At 45.4% G+C, this 15917-nt stretch overlaps 1 protein-coding gene across 1 annotated transcript in view; it reads right to left on the bottom strand.

Moving 5' to 3' along the window:
* LOC124285704 overlaps window positions 1-15536 on the bottom strand; it is a 60010-nt gene extending 44474 nt beyond the window's left edge. Inside the window, exon 1 of the mRNA XM_046721981.1 lies at window positions 15457-15536. The gene's annotated coding sequence lies outside the window, so the exon portion shown is untranslated. The remainder of the gene's footprint in view (window positions 1-15456) is intronic.
* Between the last annotated feature and the right edge of the window lie 381 nt (window positions 15537-15917).

Raw genomic sequence — 15917 nt, 5'->3', positions numbered from 1 at the left:
AAATAAGTTTTCACATCCCCTGCCTTATTCAAAACTATTAATGGAATTATTTGTTGACAAAATACTTTCACTACTCAAGAACTGTCACAAAATGACTACCAAAAATATTTACAGTAAGTGACCTTGACCCCCCATTGTTTAAAGTCTGTGCAGGGATTTACAAGACGCAAATTCCTGCGTCCTATACACATAAAAATTGACTATGAATGCAACAATTTATTAGCGCATCCACAAGGATGCAGAGTAGTAGACAGGATGGTGGTACGGGATCAGGGTAATCTAAAGCTTCATTTAATAGATGAAGCCTTAGTCAGACCCTTCCCATTACCATCTACTATAAAGCTTTATTTCATAAAATAAGACTTTAGTCGGGGACGCTACTATAGCGGACGTTGGTATCTTACCTCTATGTCGTGTTGGTAGGAGGTAGCATTGTGCCATACGGTACAATCAATAATTCTTCTCTCACAAACCCTCTGCCGGGACCATCCATCAAGTAGTATAAGGTAGGTTCGTTGGCTTTGATGTCAACTTTATCTATGTTGTAAGTTTTGACTGACCATATTGGGTCAGTAGCCCGTTTCCGAGTATCCCCCTCATGTTCCCCAGGCTCGTATAAATATCTCACTAGGACCCTGTCTGGTATCTGTTTCTCCTTCCCACGTAAAGGTGCGGCCGGCTCTGCTGCTATCGATTTTAATTTTATAGCGTCTGCCGGCTTTTTACCGGTGAGCCGAGTAACTTCATGGTTGATTGCCGCCACCACCTTAGGGAGCCGTTCAACCCATTCAGTCGATCGTTTTTCCAGGTTGGTCATTTCTCTCGCATACTGATGTCCGAATAAGCGCTCAGCCAAAGTCCTATTGAATCTTTCAACTATAGCTTGACTGCGATGAGCCCCGACAGCACCACGCCTGACCTTTGTATCGTGTTTATCCATCAGGTGTGACACGGCACCCATGAATTCCCTCCCTGGGTCAACTTGCAATACAGTAGGCCACGTTAGTGGACTGCGTTTGTATATACGCTCAATAGCTTGAGCTACCTGATTCGAGTCTTTCGTGGTCAATGGTTCAGCTTCCTTATACCGGCTGGCTACATCCACGATAGTCAGGGCATACTTGTAGGTTTTACGTCTCACCCTGTCGTGAGGTAGGAACAGTAGGTCTGCTTGGTGAACACTATTAGTCATATTAATACCAAACTTCCTTCTAGGCACATAGCGTGGTGGTGGTAAATATATCTGCCAAAGTGCTTGTTTTTCAAGCCATGTTTTGACCTCCTCCGGGGATATTCGGGTTATTTTAGATAGCTTATCTACAGCGCTAGCTCCTTTCCAGTACCCACGTGGGCTATAGTAAATAGCCTCAAACTTTTTCTGGTTCCGTGACATGTCACCATTTATTTATACCTATGTTCTTGGTTCAATTTTCTCATGCCCGTGATACAGTCGTGTTTATCCCATCAATAGCTATCCAACGTTTGGTATCCATAGGGATAATGATGTTTTATTTATAGTCAGCCCGTATATCCTATGCCCATCACTTCTAAGCGTGTTCATTTTATGTCTAAAGGTACGGGTCTTGAACAGGGCTTCCTTGAATCTGGCGTGTTTGATGTGTTGTTTCACCACGTATTTTTTTACACCCTTAGCTTTCCGGATTTCACCATTGTCGGTCTTCAGTATGGAGTACATCTTAGGCCTCAACCCTATGTACTCGGCTATGGGCGTGCCAGCACACTCGTCCTTCATCTTACCTAGGACCTTTTTATTCACCGTGCTGTGTATGGTATGGTCCTTGGGGTAATCGCTGGTGTCGCATAAATCGAGGTGTTTTTCATGTCCTCGCATTAACGCCCTCGGTTCAATCTCCATCAGCAGGGAATCCGTGTCAGTGTATAGCACTTCACACCTGTCGCCGCACTGTTTCTTCAGCTCGCTGTAGTAAAAGTCGTACATCAAGTGTTTGGATAAATCGAGGATGCTCATCCCAACGTAAACAGGCCGGTTTAATATTATGTGACTTTTCTTCATGTGTATGGCAGCCAGGTCGCTTATCGAATATCTTACTACGGTTGAATGCAGGGTTAGCGATCAGCTTCCTGAGTTTTTCCTCCTCATTTGACCGAACCAGCTTCACGCCTACGCTTTCCTCAGGTTCTCCATCGCCTTACCGAATACCGAAGTTGTTCATGAGCTTATATAAGTTTTCTCAAAGTCACTGGTGGCCAGCTTTCGGAGGTCCGTGTTCATTCTGATGTAAGGCTCCATCCATGGGCTCTGGTTGAACTTCAGCACTCTGTGTATTTTGGTCAGTTTCATACCCAACGACAGGTACAGCTGCAGGTTGCGATAGTGAACTATGTATTTGGTCTTATTCATTAAGTTAGGTACGAGTTTTTCAACACCGTCACCCGCCTATCTAATAAGTTATGTTGGTATTCAGACATCCAGTCTGGGTTAACCCTCATACGCTCGAGCTAGCGGATAGCTGTTGTGTGACGTGTGTAATGCCTTTGGGATACTCCAAGTCTACTTCGAGGATATAACCTTTGTTCGAATCCGGTAGCGATGCTCATAATATCGAAATCGGATGATACCCATTTGAATCCCCTGTTGGTAGATACTGACTCATGGCCCATCCGTTACAGGTTATTTAAGGCCGAGATAGAGAATGTGATTGGTTGGTTTGCTAGGGTCGTAGCCATTCACGTATTGATTATTTGCTTTAGCGTATCGCTTTGGTTGCCATGGAGATCCCACCTCGCAAACCTTTCTCAATGAACAGGTGCATGTCATAATCAGTAAACAATTCCAACTTAACTCCGGTCTTTTAAGCAAGGCATCCCACGACAGACCTGGGCTGGTGTAATACCATGCTGGATCTAGTTTATACTGCTTGATACATGTCCTCCTAAATGTCTCAAACACGCCGGCTAATAGTAGTACATCCATCTTCAAGTACAGATCGTGATAGTCACCCAGGTTTTACAACCAAGTTTATTCCATACATTAATAGCGCACGAGTAATCGCTCTTCGGATATTTCCGACTCGGTCAGATTGCTGTAAAATTCTCTGATGGGGGTAGTCTGGTCTCGCTAACTTAGTCCAACTATCCATGTACTCATAGGGATACACACCTTTTCTCATAAGCAGAGATCTAGTCTCGGCGCCTGTGTATCGATCGGTGATAGGGAAGGTATCGTTAGCTTTAATCAGGCTGGCTAATGACGACAATAGAAATTGACACGAGTCAATGAACCTAAGTCCGCCTAAGCTGAAAGAGAGATATTTCTCCATGTTGTTGGGGATGCATCGCTATATTACCATCGATTTTCGCGATGGCCTGCATGATTAAGTGAGAGTCGTACTTCCTCTCAAGTTGTGAAAGACAACGGGAATGTTTATTGTCTTAGGGTTGATTCTAAGCTTGAGGTTACACTCGCTATGAGCGCCTCTATACTTACCGGTTATGTGACAGTGATCTCTCACCGAATCACCGTTCAGTGGTGAGTCACACACGTGACAGTTAATGCTACGGGAGTGAGCTAACCTGTCGGCTTGGGTCATACGCATGGGAGCGATTCTATGCAACTTTTCCCCTAATAATTTCTTCTTCCTCCTTCAAACACTTTAGAAACCTTTCAACCGCCAGAACCCCTGTACACTACGGAGATTTCGCTTTCCCGTCACAACGGATCGACTATGTATCCAAATCCACATGCTTCATGCTCTTGTGTTTTGAGTGTGGTTGGAGTACCCCCAATATCAACAGGTTTGACCAAGGCTTCAAAGTCGGCGTATATAATATAAGGAACAGACATTTGGTGCTTGTGGTTGTAGAATTTTAGGATATTGTCACCTTCCTCGGCATGTCGATCGTATAGCCGTCCTGTCCCACACCTTGACAATACTCCTGGTGGGATTCTAATAAATCAGCTCGGCTGAAACCGTGCAGACATCGCATACAAAAGTGTTTTTTCCCACCGTGTTTCGACTGGTCGTACAACAACCGGCTGAAATGTTTTATCCACGTGTAGTGATACTTTTCACCTCGTTGGATCATAAATATATTGATAACACGAGGGGGGTTCCCCCCCTTTCCCACCAACGAGCTGAGCCTGTGTATTATTGTTGTGTCGTCTTCGTGTCCAAAGACATTTATAGCTAGATTATTCTGTTTTTCTACTTTAGTGATCTGGGATATGGGGGTTGGTTCATCTATACCATCCCAGTTGAGTCCATCGTCTTGGGGATAACTAGAAGGCCTGTTCGAATTAGTGTCAGCTGGAAACAAGGCTGATCTGATAGCTAATCTCAAGCAATCGTTTCCTCTATTCTTAACGCTTACTATGGCCTGTTTTTTCTTATAGTAGGGAGGCAAGTCTAGGTATGACCCGCCTTTGAACGGCACGTAGTTAGCTATGTCTAGATAGACAATATCGATTTTATCTACAGCCCACCCGGATCCCAAGTGTGTGTAGCGTTCTAGGTATTCCTGTATCTGCTGAAAACTATTATCGATCGATGTGTTTATAGTCTCTATCTGGGTCACGACCTCTTGTACACCTCGAAGTAAGGCTGAACGCATTCGGTAACATCCCCACGCTCTTTTTCGAGTGTCATTTTAATTGTGATTTGAAATTTGATACTTCCAAGACTGGCTAGTTCCTGTTTTATTTTATCATCTATCAGGGGCTTAATATCTGAGACATCTATATTCCTATCAACGCCAAGCGCCAGCCTCTTAAATACTTACCTACAGCTACCAGTGCGCATTTAACTGTATAGTATTCATAATTGCGCATTACACCTAAGGAATTAATGTCTAATTGGGCCACGTAAATGTAAAAATTATATATCCTCTCCGTTACCCCAATGAACTATTTTTAGATGGGCTGTTTCGATCCAGTGCTCACACTGTTTGATATAGTATTTCTTGAAGTTTAGCAGGTATTCGATATACTTGTAAAACAATCTATCTGGTGTTGAGTCGTGATGGTCCCCACACATACGAAGGGACGAGTATACTTAACACCATCTTTAATCCATACCATTTTCAATATTACCTGAAATCTGAAGTTTAGTTTATCTTTGAGTATGTTTTTTACCTGAGATTCTATGTCTTCACTGGGATCAAGTTCCACAAACATATCTATACGTAAGTGTGTAATAATCTCTAATTGGGGTCTATCTTGAGAAATCGCCACGCTCTTTTATGTAGGCCTTTTTATTCTCAGAGATGAGGTGATGTCTGACTACGCTAGCCCCGTGAGCTTTACATAAACAATAGTGTCCTTTGACTCCTATACCACACACAGAACACGAGTAGTTGGGACTTCCCATGTGGAAATAACAGTACCCATGAGTACCGCATACCCTACCACAGGTCTCGGTCTTCCCCATAAGTATGTATTCGCATCTATACATGTTTAGCATACTTATATGTGTATTAGTCTAATTGCTTCACAACCAAAGCAGTCGCCGCTACACCCAGCTATGAAGGTCAGTTCACGGTCCATTTGTCCCTTGGATGGTGTGTAGTACTGAGCGAAAGTGTTGGCTTCTGTAGTGGCTCCAATCGCTTACCAGTTAATAAGTAGTATTGTCTCGCCAAGGCCGCCGACATCGTGGAATGTTTGAACGGCATGGTTTTCACGCCTGAGTTGTTCGTTAATGTAATCGATCCGCTGGAGGCGTTGTTTAGCTGCATCGCCTGTGCTATTTGTAAGTTCTCAATAGCGAGATCGTACGCTTCCTCTCCTCTGTATTTCAGCCGCAGTGACTCTCGTGAGTTTAGAGAAGAGGAAATTACTCCCGAAAATGCCAGGGCATTCACTAACGCACCACCGACCATCATAGCAATCGTAGCCATCCTTATATTTATTTCATAATATCTTCAGGTATTATTCCTTGTTTTACTAGGATGTCTTTTGTGGCCATCGCCATACCAAGGTTCATTATTAGCATACCCATATCCTGAAGGTTGAAATCTAGCTTGATAGTTGGTTGTTTAAGCACCATTTTGGTCAACCGAAATATATCCTACGGCTAGACTGGCTAACCACGGTGGCGTGGTATGCGCCGCTGACGAACGCTTTCCCCTCAGACATTATGTATATGATATAAATATATTAAATTATAACATGATATGCGGGTTGACCTCTAATTGTGGGGGTTCCTCCCTGGGATCCCTGTGTCGTGTATATAACCACGAGATAGCCACGGCAGCAGTTGCGCATACAACCAACAAGAGTCGCTCCGGGTGAGTCACCCTGATAATTTTATGTTGGTTACACCACCGTTTTTTACCGGCAGCTACTCTCTTAGGATTCTTCTGCCTGGTGACTGTGGGAGGGTTCACAGTCACCTGTGAGGGGGTCTCCTCCAGTTGGGGTGGGGTCTCCTCTGAAGGGGTCTCCTCCTTGGGGGTCTCCTGTGCAGCATCCATCTATACTATTATTATTATTTTTCCTCTCAAATTGACAATGCTTTGCTGTGATAATCGCCGCCACCGGGGCTAACAACATACCGTGATTTGTGGTACAGCTCGCAGCTAATAGAGCTCAAGGCGGTTCGATAAAAGGGTCTTTCTCTAAGTCTTCCCACAGGTAAAGTCGACGCTCCGGGGGGATGGGAAGGAAGTATGACGCAATACCAGTGTATATCTGGGTCATAGCCGATCCTATTGTCTTTGTCATCTCTGCACCTAGTCTAGTCTCGTATTTAGCGTACAGTTTATCGATTTCTTCGGCTGACATTTTGTGAATTTTATCCGGAGTGTACTCCCCAAAGTAATGTTTGGCTTTGCCACCAACAGCCAACGCCACCAGTTTCTCTCGCTTATCATCATCCACCTGTATTTGGGGTACCAACAGTTGCTCTAGCAACTCCTCACACTCCATCCTATAATATGATAAGTAAGTTTTAGTTTTAACAATATAATATACGATATAAGCGAAACACAGAGAAATAAAGGTTAAGTTGAACACGACGAGCACTTCAAATGTCATAGCTATAACTAAATGCTAAGTATTTATACTAAGCATTGCTAAGCTTTGCTAAGCATTTACTAAGCATTGCTAAGAATTTACTAAGCATTGCTAAGCATTGCTAAGCATTGCTAAGCTAAAACACACTATAGGCTACTGGTTGGTCTGTCTTGAGCACGAGCTTAGCGTGTTTAGTTTCAGCGAGCTGTTTCTTCACCCGTTCCCGTTCTAATTTGCTCATCACATCGTTCTCTCTCAAACACTCTTCGAACGAATCCCTGTCCTTGCAGTGAAATAAGGCAACCCATCGCGTCTGCTCCCTGAGGTCTTTCAACACCGAGTTGAACTTCTGCGTTAGCACCCAGACGCTGTGCTTTGCGTGTCGGCCTGAAAATGCCAGGTACGATAGCATATCTCTTTTTGTTATCTCGCGATAGCTGCAGTCGCCCAGTATGAACAGCGCCGACTTTCCTTTAAATTTCATATGGTAAGCTTTTAACCAGTCCTGTAGACGTGGCCCCGGATCGACTCTGTGTACGTCAGGGTCCGCCATCACCCAAGGTCTTTCCGTACGCTTTATTCATGCTCAGAGTAGGACACATGATAACGATGTGGTCGAACACATCCCTGTAGTACCCCTCCAACATATCCAACACGAAAACGGTCTTCCCACAGCCAGTCTGCCCGCACACTATGGCGCAGTGTGGGTCGCGGGGCAAATCAGTAGATGGCTTGCCGCCAGGCAAATCAGTAAATGGCTTGCACGAATCTCCCATTGTCTATATTAAGTTGCGCGTCCATAATAACGTATAGATATAATTTCAACTTGCCAGCGGGTTGAGCCTTCTTGGTAATCTGGATAGTAATTCCTTCGCTACCATTGTCTATTCTACGGCCGCTACGTGTAGTTTATCGTCATCAGTGGATCGCATGTCCAACCACAGCGCTGCATTTGTTAGTTAAGTATTCACCGATTTGTAATGGAGGATAGGTCCAGGTCTTTGGCTATATATGGATGTTTGCTCGGCAGCTTTTTATCTCATCCCACTGCTGGTACGCACGCATACCATGACTAAACAGCTGGTTGGGTACCGATGGTCACTTCCACCTTTCGATCTCTGGGTTGAAAACTTCGCTGTCCCTCCGAACGGCTCGTAATCCTCCACAGGAACTACCAGGATGCCTTTCATAGATCGCTACCGCACGCTCAGGTTGATATTCCACACAGTGTCGCTCTTATCCCGCACGATGGATCTATGCCTCAGTATACGATCGTACAGGATGGCTACATTACCCGAAAGTACTGGTTTCGAACCTGCCTTGCCAGCTCTGGGTTAGTGACCATGTCGAACTCCAGAGAGATGTTGTCTATGGTATAACTGGCCTCATCGCCGCTCGGGCGACGCACTACTTTACTGTAGTCGCAAACGTTAGCTCGTGATTCAAGCCTATCACCCAGCGCTGCTTGGTAAAACGGCGCTGTGTTCCGTGAGCAACTCGAAGTCGAGCGCACGCAGAACCGGGTTCCCCGTGACGCTTGAGCCGATGGCCTTTCACCGCCTGATAGCTTGTCTAACTGGTCTGCCGTGAAGGCATACCCACGCGCCGACCTGGTCGATTTACTGATACCTTGGTACACGCCATTGACGCTGCTTCTCCTCGCTTCCAGAGGTCCTTGTAGCAGTGAAAGACGCCGCTATCGCCGATACTCAGCACCTCGCTACCGTGATCTTGATGGTCGCTTTCTTGATGATAGCTCGACCCACGCTCCGCACTAGCTCGCTTTGTCGCTGTCGGAGGTCAACGTGATGTTGAACGCCAGTCTAACAGTGCCTGGTACAATGAGATCATTCGCGCTAAGGTTTGGAAATCTAACCAGCAGCGCTTGATTCTGGTCTATCTTGCTGGGATTGTTGGTGATGGTCACCGACTGACGCACGGCTTTGACACCTAGTGGCTCTCGATCTTCTGAAAGGATCTAGTTTTCTACCGCATATTGTTATATAAAATGAAATATATAAGTTTTAATACTAAATAATGGCTGAAGGCGGTCATGAAGAAATACCTATGGATGATATGTGGGATGATAGTGCCGTGGATGATGAAACCTCATTCTCGCAAGGCAACGAACTCGTGAAGCAGGCCACAACGGGTTTTACGATGGTTTAAAAGAGGATAGAAATTACGTGAGAGCCGGGGGGCGAGAATATTCCAAGTTTTTGTCGATGGTAAGGGCACGCCATGCATTGAGGGCTCACCCAGAGATCGATCTCATGAATAAGCGACTAGAGAACCGCTTGCTTTATCAACACCGGCAGTCGCCATGGAGGTGACTTTATTCGCGATGAACTAGGCTTCATAGATTACGGGCGCACGGCCTAAAGCCCTTCCCCTTCAAGATCTGCAAGACATCAGGGCCACATCGGATCAAGACATGACTGATAACATTGAAAAGCTGTTGGCCACCTACCATGACAAACCCTTACCCGATTCAATTTACCGCTGAACTGCGGGGCTGGACATGGCCATGCAAACCATTCGCGCCATCTCGTGAACAACACGGCCAAACTGGACGCGATAGACGACCATATCGCCCATGAAAAGGTCAAACTCGGTGAAACGGAGGACGAAGTCTCTGAAAGCCACCATCGAGGAACGAATACGTAATTTGAAGAGGAAAGGAAGACCGGCTGGAAACGGCATCCTCCTTCCGAGACCAGCTTCGATCCCAGGTCAGCCGTGTGCGGGAAACCGTTGATCGAGCCCTCCACCAAGACACCACGTTAGCTGACAGGATCCGAATCCTGTTCCGTGAACAAGGCATCACCATCGCCAGCATTCTGACTGCATTGGGCTTCATCATATCTACCCTGGTGGTGTCACTTAGTGGGGGTACGCCTGCCGGCGGCGGTGGTGGTGGCACAGGTGGTGTCAAAGAGTGGATTAAAAACTAGGAGAAACTCTAGCTAAACTGGCTGGTAAGGTCAAGCCCTGCCTGGCATCCTGGGTAGCATCGCCTCGGGTTGCTGAGTGTTTTAGCTAAAACTGCTACGCGGCTCAGTCAAAACCTGTGGGCAGCCATCGCCGCAGTAGCTGGTTTGGTGTACGTAGCGCTAAGGAATTTTAACCAAATGAGCCCCAAAGCCACCCCACCAACCACCATGGCTGTTTTACGATCGATGTGCTGTGAACCCACAGTGGGTGCAGACTGGGGCTGTAGGTGTGTGTGTTGAACCCTAGGTTCCGGGATGGCGCCACTATACCCGCTTCACCGGGTCGGGTGGTGGTGGACGGGGACGTTGACATCTAGGTTGACGCTTCAACTTTTGGTCCGGCCGTGGCTACAATTATTTCGTTGTTGTAGCCCACCATTTTTTTTTCTCAGTTGCATATCGCCGGAGCCATGTACAGTCCCACGCCGAACACGAGTCGACTTTTCGACCTGGCGTATTCCAACACGCCTTGGTAGCGCTTGATGGCACTCGGAGATCAACTGGAGCATTGATAGCATCCTCTACGCTGACAACGAATTGTTTCTGCAAAGGCCGTAGCAGTCCCTTTACCTAGGATATTTGAACGCTTATGCCTCTGGCGCGACCCAACAGTGCCCACACGCACGCTCGAATCGAAGAAATATTCAAGCGCTCGGTCCCGCACGGTATACCCTTTCGCTTCCAACATGAATTTTTCCAATCACCACCCTGCTCGAACCTCCAAACTCGATAATCCTTACTGTCGTCGAATGCCATGTAACGGTCATCCCACTCGTTGGTTGTGATATGATGATACGACTTGTATCCCCAATCTTGCAACTTCTCGCTGGCTTCCACGAGAGGCATGTTGTGAACAATAGGAATACCCAATCCGTGGTTCGGTCCCGCAAACGCCAATCCGCTTTAGTATCGATTCGAATTCGCTTTGCAAATACGTCAGTAGGCCCGTCTATCGTATTGGTTGTTTACTGCATTCCACGCCTTTTCCTGTGAGAGCGGGGCGCTGATCTCTTTGAGGATACGCCTGACCTGGTAGTACACGTGAAACGTGAACACAGACTGACTCAGCGGTCCACGCCTAGTGTCGGATACACCACACCCCGCTGTAGCGCACTACACGCGGTTGAGTTGATTCTGCCAGAACTGCATCGGGTTGTTGAACCAAGCGTGCACTGTCTTAACGCTAGTCACCGAAAACTTATACTTATCGAACACATCTATGAACTGGGCGTCAAATACAATCCATCAGCGAACCACGATCTTCATGTTTTAAAACTATTATATAATGAGTTTATATAACATGTACATAACACTTCCAGGAATAACGAGCGGCGAGGCCGCTCAGCTGACGACGCATCGATAACACGCCGGGTCAACTCGAAATAGCACTGTGCGATATAACCTACCTACCACGATGGACTAACATCAACGCTTAACAACAATAAACTGTTCGTAGGTGGCGCTTAGCAACAAGATAATTGACGGTTACTACAGCGCAGTGCTCTCTAAGCGACGAGGTATTCAAACCATTGGGAGCCGAACTCAAGATGAACGACTCAAACGGTACAGTGGTGTTAATCAACAACGGAAGAAACTCCTGGCGGCTAGGTCGACCATTGGCTAGAACACTCGGTATGCCGCCTGACGAGGTAAAACCAACGACTACAGTCACAGGCACTAAGTTACCCGACTTAGTACCGCATCGAGAGCTGTGCATTCATCTCAACCAGGTTAGCACAACGGACAATATTCAAGGAGGTCACCCTTCCACTATACTTAGAGCAGTGCCGTTAAACGGAGAAATACAACGACGGCAGAACCGAAGTCGCTTTCAACGTGGCAATATAAGAGGTTAACCCAGGGCAACATCCCTGAGCTGATAATATCGGTGTTAGATATAAATCATAATCTCGTGAATATAGGATACCTCAGCTTAACGCTGCACATAAAATGACCAGCGACAAGGTCCCGGAATGAAGTTGAAAAAATGCATCAATGTGGGGATCTCCGATCCGGGACACACGCCGATTCGACGACACGAAGTAGATGGTAAAGTGTACGCCTTGCAACTTAAAAACAGCATTTATAAACGCGTTGAAGTTTCCAGTGGTACTAGCAACCTAAGCGATATAGTAGATACCTCAAGAGCGGCAGTCAACACTAAGTACACCCTTGTCACCACCGGGATGATAACTGGATGATATACCCATACGGGGCAAACTGTTCGACTTAACCGATGTTGAGAGCACTACCGTCCGCCTCAAACAAGCCGTGATACGCCAAGCTTTCACCGATGATGACAAGTGGGTGTTATTACCGGTAAAGTCGACTGGTTTCTCAATATTAGACTCGGCTCCCCTACGTGTTTACGGATAACAAAGACAACCACCTAAACAAAGTCGCGTGAACAACGGAACCCTGCTTTCGTGGCTTTACATCCCGACTCAGAGACGAAGCGTGAGTCATCAGCCCACTCGCCAGTATGGCAGCCCACATGCTATCGAGTAAAGCGGGGATGCAAAACGCGGTATTGCAGTTGGTGTCTGAATTCGAAGGTGTGGTCAGGATCCTGGAGAGTCTACCGCTTAACTCAACACTGGTCATCCAAGTCTACCTAGGGAACCATCGCGAATGATGTAGAGATCGTGAGGGGGTCAAACCCGGGGGAAACAACAACAGTATCACGCTTGCAACGCTACGCATGGGTGGGTGTCGACTCAAAACCAGTCTGCAGGGTGTCACCGTGGTCGTGGAAGACACTATATCACTAACCAAGATATTCCTACCGACAACATACACTTCATGGGGTGAAGTGCACCCTGAACTATTATCAGAAAACCAGTTGGAAATTATCTCGTAATAATATAGCAATGTCTTGATTCGCCAACACTACGATTAACCACTTAGGGGACACGGAGGGATTCGATCAGCCTGGTGAGGAAGACACCTTATACATCCTGCACTTGAAAGACAACGTATAGGCGGTGTCGCTTATCAGATTTTAAAGAGCCTGAATGGTTAGTCAACTTAACCCTCACCTCACCTTATATCTCCCTGAAACAAAAGAATACTATCTCCCAGATTAGGAACAACGGTATGATTATAGGATCGCTTCGTTCGAATCTAGTGTACAAGTCATACCAATACCAGACCACTTTCGGCAACATGTTAGCTTCAGACAGTGGGAGGGTAAAGATAGAGATCAAATTACTCGACAACCAAGAGGTTTTAGAAATGTTGCGGAAAACTTCACATTCATCATAGACGCCTATCTCGGAGATATAAGTTTGACTAGTAGTTATATTAGCATTATAGATGATATGGTGATAGGTTGGGAAGCCAGGTGTAATAACCAACGTTGTATTATTAAGGTATCAGGAAACACCCTGTACCAACCCTTGATGGGGTTCGCCTCTTTAATGGACGTGAGCTAAGACCCGCTTTTTACACATCGCTAATCTAAGTATTATCGGCTTTAAGTACATTAATCGAAGGTTAAATGAAACCCAATTAAAAATATATTATGGGATTGAGCTATATCCCTGAATTAGTACCAGAACACTAGTTGGAAATTATATCGTAATAGTATTATAGAAATGTCTTGGCTTCACCCCAACACTAATGCTTTTAACGATCTAGGGACACGGAGGGATTTGATAAGCCTGGTCATAAAACACCTCATACGCCCTATTATTTAACAACGGTGTGTACATAATGCAGGACCTGGCAGTCTTTAAAGAACCTAAATGGGTGATCAACGCGACTACCACCGCACCTTATATCTCACTAGACAAAGATGGTTATGTCTCTGAAATTAGGAACAACGGTACCTTGCTCACGTCTTTCATTCCAACTGAAAGGATGATAGTTTCTAACTCTGAATATTGGCCTAGGGACACCCTGTTAATTTCAGCCAGGAAGTCTCAGTTAATAGCCACCCACCACCATCATTCCATAATAGGGGTTAGGGTATGGAAACAAACTCCACACTCATCGTGAGAAGTCGGTTACAAGGATAAGTTTGATTTGGATGACCTTGACCCATCCCCAAACTTGGAACTTTTACCTGGTGTAACAATACGTTGGGGTAACGACCCCCTTAACATCAGGTTTTATCTTGCATATTCGCGGATATACGATTGGGGACTCCCAACAGGGATTACTACCCCCATAATAAACTGCAATGATGTTGAGATAGACCAAAAGTTACCTATTGACCCTTCCCGTATCTACACATATGAGAATCTAAGTTTTATAAGCCTCAGGTACGTTGGCCAACTATTAAGTGATGCCCAATTAAAATATCTTTTGTAATATATATTATAGGATGGGACTGTATCCAGGCATAGATGAAGTAGTAAAGACCCTGGAAACCGTGAGACGGGTTTAAGCTTGAGACAATTATGTGATGTAAGACGCCAACTAGAACAAGATCGTGATAAGCGGAAAGCACTGTGTAAGAAGTACCATAGAGCTTTCAACATCGTGGATGGGGCCGATACTACCCTGATGGCAACTAGCATGGGACTAGGGGTGGCAGGTGTTGGGTTGCTGACAACCATCGTGGCCGCACCCATAGTGTTGGGTATTGAAATAACGGCTGGGGTGTCAGGGTTGGCTGGATTGGTATTTAAGTTTGTTTCTCGCAGACTGCAACGTAAGGCATTGAAGCATGATGAGATCAGAGTTCTGGCTGAAGCAAAGCTTAACACAATAGATGATCATATTTCCACGGCACTCACTGATAACAAAATCTCGGAGGAGGAGTTTCGTTTAGTCCTCTCTGAACTCGCAAAATATCATAGAATGAAACAAGAAATCCGGTCCAAGTCTCGTAAAAGTACTACTATCAGCGAAGACGAGAAAAAAAAGTACATAGAACAGGGGGTACGAAAAGCCCAGCAAGCTTTCATTACCAACACCAAAGAGATCCTAGGCGATTCACGTTAAACTGTTTCGTCGAGGTCAACGTGACATAGCGGCATGTTGACATAGATAAAACGAACTACTTGATGGATGGTCCCGGCAGAGGGTTTGTGAGAGAAGAATTATTGATTGTACCGTATGGCACAATGCTACCTCCTACCAACACGACATAGAGGTAAGATACCAACGTCCGCTATAGTAGCGTCCCCGACTAAAGTCTTATTTTATGAAATAAAGCTTTATAGTAGATGGTAATGGGAAGGGTCTGACTAAGGCTTCATCTATTAAATGAAGCTTTAGATTACCCTGATCCCGTACCACCATCCTGTCTACTACTTCAGTGAAATTTCCCATATGGTGACCCTATATCTTCATACACAGCGTGATGGTGTAACAATTGTTCCTGACAACGAGGATGACCAGCATTAAAGTTTTCCCTTGCACAATTTCAAAGGCTGAGTAACCACGTAACTTAATGATAACTAGGTTTTTTATTCTTTTACATTGGTCCAATATATGAGGCTGTATACATAACAAACCCACCTGGTCCACATGGGTCATCTGTCGTTATTTTCCAACAGCATCTTATTCCTCCATCAGTGCGATGCTTTTGGCCTGCTTTACATTCAAGCGTGAACCTTTGTTCTGAAGAAGTATTGATGCAGAGATGAGAAATCAGGATGACTTGAATGAAATAAGAACTGTACATTTGGAATAACACAGTAAGCACCACACATATATTTATATATCAGTATACATGTTCTCCCACGATGCAGAATTATAGTAATTGATCAGACTGAGAAATATGTAGTGAGTGAGTTTGGTTTCACGCCACTTTAGCAATATTCCAGCAAAGGTGCCATCTTTATTCCATCGAGGTGCAATGCTGCTCAGAAACCAAGTCAACAATCCATCGAGGTACAATGCTGCTCAGAAACCAAGTCAACAATCCATCGAGGTGCAATGCTGCTCAGAAACCAAGTCAACAATCCATCGAGGGTACA

Source organism: Haliotis rubra, unplaced genomic scaffold (genome assembly GCF_003918875.1).
Source record: "Haliotis rubra isolate DU_JTF1 unplaced genomic scaffold, ASM391887v1 Scf367, whole genome shotgun sequence".
Taxonomy (NCBI): domain Eukaryota; kingdom Metazoa; phylum Mollusca; class Gastropoda; order Lepetellida; family Haliotidae; genus Haliotis; species Haliotis rubra.
The sequence above is the reverse complement of the archived record's forward strand: the minus strand, read 5'-3'. Positions and strand labels throughout refer to the sequence as shown.